We start from the raw sequence: 8,442 nt of genomic DNA on the forward strand, positions 1-8,442 counted from the left end.
TTGACAGCACTGAAACTGAAATGATCATGAACCAAAATAAGTGTCTGTTGATTTGATAACTTGCATCACTTTGGGAAAATAGCTGAAAGGCAAGAATGATATTAGGCTACTATCAGGACAGAAAAAGCACGATTATTTTACAAGAAACTTCAGTGAAAGCCATAGAGGATCAACTACATTCAATGATGATTGTGAAATTGTTAATTTTTTTGGCACATTCCGCTGAAGAAATTTAGTTACATTGCGGCAGGATGAGGAAAAACACAGGAGACGAAGGCGAGTTTGAACTTCATTCCTCAGCTCCAAAACCAAACTGAAACAGGAACAACCTTGCACCAGAGAGCCCGGGAACGTAAACCACGCCCCCAGCTCACAGCCCTGCTGGGTGAGAGGCATAACCCCTAGTATCCGCCACATCATTTTAAATCATCATTAGGCTACATGAGCAACAGCATACTTTCACGCTAAACAGGTTTATGATAAAGTGACTATCTTAATTTTTATGCAGATTTTTACACATAGATGTAACTTCTCTGCTGTGTAGCATTAAAAATTACCTTTTCAAGAACATCATTAGATGAAGGAGTCCATTTTAAAACCCAGAGAGCCTTTCCATACTGTTGTGTTGTGTCAAATTTAGCATTGTATTTTTTAGTTAGACACATACCTTGCAGGGCATCCGGGTGGCGTGGTGGTCTATTCCATTGCCTATCAACATGAAAATCGCAGGTTCGAATCCCCGTGTTAACTTAGTTGGACGTCCCTATAGACACAATTAGACGTGGGTGGGAAGCCGGATGTGGGTGTGACCTGGTCCAGCACCATCCTTTGATCTTTGCAACATGCGCTGTGATTGGCTGAGAGCCTGAACGTGCTCGACAGGCGTCATGTTGCCTACTAACGTCTGGCTCTGTCCTCATGGTTTTTCTGCGTTTTTGGCCCGATTTGTAGCAGTTGAATGAGGAATGGTGTGTTGTGTGGCTTAGGACAAGGCCGTATGATGCATCGATTTCCATAGAATGGACAAAGGAAGGCAGTTTGGACCGTGAAGATTCGCAGGCTGGGCTGATCCCCCTCAGTTTATTCCTACTTGTGCGCTGTGAGTTCATTTCAGTGTTTACGATTTTTCACTAAACTAACTTCCCTAAAGCAATCCGAAAGTCTGTAAGGTGTTGATGTGTGGAAATCAGTTGTATAGCACATCCAAGCCGTTGACAGAAATCAGGCAAATGTAAACAGTGTCAGATTGTCATATGGGATGGATTGAGTAACAGGCCTGAGCCTAAGCCAAGGCAGTGTGTGGGTAAGTTCAGATATACTAGACAAGAGCCCCAAAACAGAACTGACGCTGCACTGGCTAAACCTCAAAATAGGTAGGCCTAATATTTTTCAAGTGTCCCTGATATTATTGCTCATTATCATTCACTAGTAGCCCACTGAACGTTGCAAAATATGTAATACTGGTATTGATCACCAATTTACCCACCACCACACCAGGGGTGTTGTGGATAAAAACTAAAGTCTCTGGAGTAAATTCTTTGGGTTGAAATCTACATGTATGCAGCAGAGGCCCCTGCTCAGTGCCTGCGACTGTGTTATGACCACTGGTGGGTTTCTTCCTGATCTCATCACCTTCATCATGTACTGAAAAAGTGAAATACATTATTACCATAGCCTGTGCTCCTGATGATAAAAAAAAAATTCTGGTTCTCTGAAAGTGGGATTGAAATGATGGAAAATCCATAATTTCTGGAACCCTAAGTACTGGTACTGAATGATGTAGAATACATAAAGTGCCTCTCAAAATTATTTACGCAGTGCTGTGGCCTTAAAAGGCCAAACCCTTTTCTCAATAGCTTCAATATGTTGTCTAAATTTTTTATCTAATAAATTCTTCTTTCCTCTAAGTTGGGGTCAAAGTCTGGTAATAGAAATTAACGGAGTGACCTCTTTGTGGTACATTAGACCCACAAAACAGGGTATGTCTGTGAATGTTCTCATTCATCCAGGTCATGGTTATCCAAAGGAGTTGAATCAAGTGCAACTGGACTTGGTATATATCCGTGAAGACGTTTCGCCTCTCATCCAAGAGGCTTCCTCAGTTCGTGCCTTTCTGACTAGACCAAGCTAGTCTGACTGGCTGGTGATGAGACTCAGAATGTATCCTCTTTTTTTATTTTTAGGCTTGGTGTTGACTGGTGCATTGCAATACAGTTTACTCACAATGACAGGGAATTCTTTATCCTAAATGTGTATACACCCTATGAATGCCAGCAGAATAAATTCTGAGTCTCATCACCAGCCAGTCAGACTAGCTTGGTCTAATCAGAAAGGCACGAACTGAGGAAGCCTCTTGGATGAGAGGCGAAACGTCTTCACGGATATTTACCCTAGTCCAGTTGCACTTGATTCAACTCCTTTGGACAAAACAGGGTAAGATGTGAGCCTCATTTTGCCATGTGACCAAGTAATAAGTTGACAGACACAGTAGTCATGTTAAATTCTTATTTAACAGTAGTCAAAAGTGAGGTGACTTTCGGTCAGTTATCTTATTAAGCTGGTCACATGACATAAGAAGGCTCATAGCTTACCCTATTATATGGAGTGCTTCAATCGTCCTCCTGATTTCTATTACTGCACTTGATCTGTGACCCCCCATTTACAGGAACATGCATTTATTAGATTAAAGAATTTAGACAACATTTTGACATTATTCAGAAAGGGTTATGAGCTTTTCTGAGGCTGTCGTTAGCATTTTTAAGACCTGCATACCACTGCATAAAACTTTTGAGAGGCACTGTAATTTCTGGTGCATACTGGTATTGAACGATGGAAAATACGTAATTTCTGATACTCTGACTACTGATACTGAGTGATGCAAAATACATAATTTTTGATACTCTGAAGCGACTGTCCGAGGGAAGCGACCGGTCGGAATTGAGAGCCTTGATCTCGTCTGGGAATGAGTCCAGCTGGGCTCGTTCAAGGAGGACCTTCTCAGCATTGAGGTAATCGGCTGCTTCACAAGACTGATCTGCGGTCTGGGCGTCAGCCACCCCGTGAAGGGACCTGACTGTTGCTTGGGCAAGCTCTTTCCATGAAGAGAAGTCTTCGATGTCAGGGAGCTGAGGACCAGGAGAGATGGTTACATTACAGATTATGGCAGGCTTCTTCAGTTCACTGTCGTCAGACTCAGGATGAGCAGAGGGCATAGTAAGCCACTGATCTTCAGGTAAGTGGAGGAACTCTGGACCTTGGTGCCATTGATGTGGTTGGGCTAATTCCTCCAGGGTTAGACCCCGAAAGATGTCACCTGCTGGATTTGTGACAGAGTTCATGTATCTCCAGCTATCGGGCTCAGTCAAGTTCTGGATTTCCGTGATTCGTGTGCCCATGAAGACTTTGTATCAACAGGACTCTGACTTGATCCAGTGGAGAACAGTGGTGGAGTCCGACCACAAGACAACCCTGTGGATGGGCATGGTGAGCTCAGCTTCCAGTACGTCAGCAAGCTGAGCACCTGTGAAGGCAGCACTCAACTCCATTCGGGGCATCGACAGACGCTTCCTGGGAGCCACCCGAGACCTAGCGAGCATGAAGGAAATGTGGACTTGCTGTTGATCATCCTTGGTCCGCATGTAGGCAACAGAGCCATACGCGCACTCAGATGCATTGCAGAAGATATGGACGTCCCTTGTTGCTCTAGGGTGTCCGCATGTGGTGGAGCGCAGGCTCGGGGGAACTCCAGGTGGATGAGGTGAGGAATCTCTTGCTCCCAGGTACACCATCTGTCAAGCAGACTTTGAGGTCAGATCAGGTCATCACAACCAACTTCTTCCTTCCAAAGGTCTTGTATGAGAATCTTAGCCCTGGTGGTGAATGGTACGATGTACCCAAGAGGGTCATACTGGCAGGCAAGTACTCAGTAGAGGTTCCTCATGGTGGGTGCTGAGGTCTCCACAGGGAGATGTTTATAACCCAGGGAGTTGCTGAGGTTGTTCCAGCGTAGGCCCAGAGTAGGCTCCTGAAGGTCGCTACTGCTCTTGGGGAGCCACAGTTTGCTGCTTCCAGAGCGGGCCTCAGGTGGGAGGTGCTCGATGACCATGGGCACATTGCTTGCCCACTGGCAGACCTCAAACCCTCCGCTCTGTAGGTGCTGGTGGAGATCGTCGACGAGACGCTTGGCCTCTTCAGCAGAGTGTATGCTATGCAAACAGTTGTCGACATAGAAGGACTGCTCGACTGTCTCTGTCAGGAGGGGTTTCCCTCTATGTGGTTTTGGATGTGTTGCTGGAGGGCATAAATGGCACAGCAGGAACTACATGTCGTCCCAAAGGGGAGTATCTGTCACTCATAAATGCTCGGCTCCTGCTCTCGCTCCATGTTCCTGTAGATGACGCGTAGCACTGGCTTGTCAGTGGGCAGCAGGCGAATCTGGTGAAACATGCCTTTGATGTCACCACTGACTGCCATGGCATGTTGGCGGAACCTGATGAGGACACCAAGCAGGGTTGGCCCGAGTGCAGGTCCAGGGAGCAGAAGGTCGTTTAGGGACAGGCCTTGGTACTGAAACGAACAGTTAAAGACAATTCTGTCCTTACTGTTATGGGTCACCATATGGTGCGGAATGTACCAGGATTCAGCAGACTGGTCAGCTTCTTCGAGGGTTATCCTTGCCACATAACCAGCCTTCTCCAGTTTACATATCTAAATACAGTAGACCTCTGGCCACCTAGGGTCCTTGGCAAGTCTTCTCTCTATGCTGCGGAAGCACAGCAGCACAGCTTCCTTTGGAGCATTAAGTGGAGTAGCATTTGCTCACTGGAGCGGGGGGTAGTGTAGCACTGGACTCCATCAGCCTGCTCGGAGCATGGCCATGGCTTCCTTCTTACTGGCGTAAGGAAGAGTCAACTTGCCAGAGGTGCTCACCATTCCTGAAGAGCTCGTGGCAGGGCAGATAGTGGAGATGCGGAGGCACTGTGAAGAAGACTTAGTCTGGGCAAGGCTCATAGGGCCCTGAAGTGACCAACCTAGCCAGGTGCAGATGCGGACAGGACCAACTGGTCCTGCATGTTCGGTGCTGTACTGGGATCAGGTGGTATGCCATATCTGAACCAATCAGAAGCAGCAGCTGGGCGTGGTCGACTGGCAGTAAGGGCAGGCCGCAGAGGTGCTTGTAGCATTTCTTTACTGTAGCCACGGGGTGGATCTGGTGGATCCGGTACTTTTTGGAAGGCATGCACAATGGAGAAACATCAAAGGAGATGGAACTGCCCTGGAGCTGTTCGACATTCTGCTGGACTGTCTGTAGATGGAGAGTCTGTAGCTGTCTGGGAAGGTTCAGGTGCTGCACAGCTTGAGGGAGAATGATACTTCGTTCAGAGCCATCGTCCAACATGGCGTAAGTCTCCAAGGTTTGGTCCCTGTTCCTCAAGATGACCTTGATAATCTTTAATATCACCTGTTGAGGACGGTTGGGCCAGTCAAGATAGACCTTGATGGGTGGTGTAGTGACCATGCGGAATTTGGTTTCACCTTGCTGGACGGAGTCATGTAGAATGGTAAGGTGCTGCTCTTTGCATGTCTTGCATGGGCGCTTTCAGAGTACATGCTTCACTGGAGTGGTTGCGCCCACACTTTCAGCACCGTTTCTGCTCTTGGATCCACTTCACAACCTGGCTGGTACATAACTTCTTGAAGTCATCACAAGCATTCAAGAAGTGCTCCTTGTTGTCACAAAAGGGACAATACAGCTTGGACTTGATGGCAGTCTTGGAGCAAGCAGGGTCTGGAGTACTAGCGAATTCCCCAGCGTTGAGAAGTATGGTCATGATCTTCTCCTTGTTATGAGTAGCACGTTGATCCTTCTTGACTGGCTCAGGTGCATCACACTGGTAGAGTCCTGCAGCTCGGCTTGAGAAGTGCTTAGCTTGTGACTTCATCTGGAGCCAGGCTGCCATGTCGGGCAGGGTCTATGTCATGTCTGATCCTGTCTGGAGAATGCCGCAGCTCAGACAGTATTCGAGAAATCCGTCCCTGAATGACGGAGGCATCTTGCTTAGGAGCCAGGCGATGTGGGATCCACATCTCAGTTCATACCCGTTTGGCCCTTCAAGTGTCCCGAGCATGCCCACCAGAGACTGGATGGGCAAAGGGCAAAGGAGTCAAAGGCTTCAGTGTCACCAAACTTGACAGTAGGGGAGTTGAGGATGGCGCCTAGCTCTGACTGGACGAGCTGTCGGAGTTGACCGTATTTGTCTTGCAAGGCTTGCAATGTAGGCCAAGGGTCATACATGTAGGTCTTTGCTAGGTGGAGGGCACTGGGGAGCTTCAAGTGGCCGAGAAGCACTTGGTACTCATACTATTCAGTCAGGTGCCCGTGGCCCATCAAGTTATCCAAGGCCATCTTGAGTAGAGCAAAGTCACTTTCGCGGTCACGCTTGAAGACTGGCAGCATTGGCTGGGGGATGCTGTAAGGAGAGGCAATCAGCGTCTCTGAACCTGGATGCTGGGGATGCCCTGATGTAATCTGTGGCAGTATAGCAGCCATGTGGGGTGCAGCAGAACTCACTTGCTGGCCGGTATGGTTGAGCTGCGGTAGAGGTGGTCACGTAGTAGGTAGGGGTCTGCACAGCAGTGGGTCCTGTTGCATGATACTGCTGGGTCTGGATGCCAGGTGTAGCTAAAGAAACTTTGTGTGACCTCACAGGAAGTTCGGTGGGAGCAGCCACAATGGGAGCTGGGTACAATGACACAGGGGCTGCAGCGGAGGTCGACATCACCTGTGCTGGAGGGCTCATCACTGAAGTGACGATGGTGGGGTGAGCCGGCGGGGATGCATGCTCTGTGGTACGGTAGGACGCACTAGGGGCACGGGTGCCACTGCATGATACTGCAACTCAGTTGAAGGATAAGTCAGCTTAGATACTGCTGGCAGCACGGGAGGAGGTGCAGAGTATTGATGAAAGATGGATTGACGCGGTAAGCCTACAGGAGCATTGGCGGATGAAGCGTTCATCACTGGTAAAGAGTTGAAGCTCCTCGAAGGCGATGCACTACTATGTAGTCCCTCCATCTCTGGTTCTTGGAGGAATGATGTGACCAGCTTGGCTACCTGATGTTCCTTCTCCTTCTTCTTCAGTCGCCACTGCCTGTCAAGTTGTTTGGCAATAGCTTCCTGTGCATCTTGTGCCTCCTGCTGTAGGCGTTGTGCTTCTTCTTGTGCTGCCTGCTGTTTGCACTGTGTTTCCTGGGCCTGGACATTGAGGCGCTGACACTCCAAATCAGCGTTGTAGTCTTCTAGGACCTGACACTAACTCCTCGACCTCCAGGCACTGGATACTCTCCTGAAGGATAGCTTGCTGGACTGGTGACAGAGCATGTTGGGAGTGTACACCCACAGATGAACAAAGGGAACCAACACCGGACCTGGTGGCGGTCCTAGGAATTGACTGACGTGAGGACCTACTACCCTCAGACGAAGCCCTTGCCTCACTCGCCAGGCATCTGGATGGGATCAACTGATGTGGGTGCTCACTCCTCATAGATGACCACTTGCTAGCCCAGCACTGAGATAGAGCCTTTGGAGGTTCATCTTGTGGTTGAGGTTCATAGCCCACCCCAAAGTCGCGTAGGTGTCATGGTAGGTGGCTCTCTCTGTGGGGACGAGTCAATGTCTCTGTGGTGTTCTGGTCTGCAATAGCATCTTGAAGGAGCTCCCTCCAGCTCAAATGACCAGTATAACAGAGGTCTAGGGCCTCTACAGATGCGCTGAATAGAGCTGGCGAACACTGTGGCGGTGTGACTCTGGTTAGAGAATCACGGAGGCGTAGCTTCAGTTTGAGGATATTTATTCAAAGAATGTGGTTGTCTACATGTAAATACAATACATCTCTATTAATAAACCATTATAACCCATGAACATAATACAACACGTGCATCGGCATGAGGCACGGTGGCGGACGGAACATAGCTAATGCCCAACTAAGCTAATCAGCATGACATAGCAAACAGCGTCTCAACCAGCAGAGAGAAACAACAGCAAGAGAAAACGGATTTATATAAACATAGTATTTCCAAGTAAGTTACAGTAAATGATACGGGCACCAATGAAGACATAAATACTCTACTTACATCCGTCATTGACACACAATTTCCTCAAAATGGAAGAGGCAAACTGTAGCTCACTGGCAGACAGATGGACTGAGATAAGCTGGTTAGAACCGGAATGTCTCTGTAAAGGGCCAGTAACCTTACCAGTAGACTGAAGTGAGTGCACAATACTAACAATACAAGCAGGAGCCAAACTAAACTCCTCTTCTTAACAAGGGCTTTCCTACAGAGGGAGAGAGTGACAATGTCAGTGCAAATGAAAAAAGTAGTGGTGGGAAGACATTAAAGAAGGCAGACATGTTTAAAACATATTGAAATAAACACGTTGAA

This window comes from Lampris incognitus, chromosome 17 (genome assembly GCF_029633865.1).
Source record: "Lampris incognitus isolate fLamInc1 chromosome 17, fLamInc1.hap2, whole genome shotgun sequence".
NCBI classification, from domain to species: Eukaryota; Metazoa; Chordata; class Actinopteri; order Lampriformes; family Lampridae; genus Lampris; species Lampris incognitus.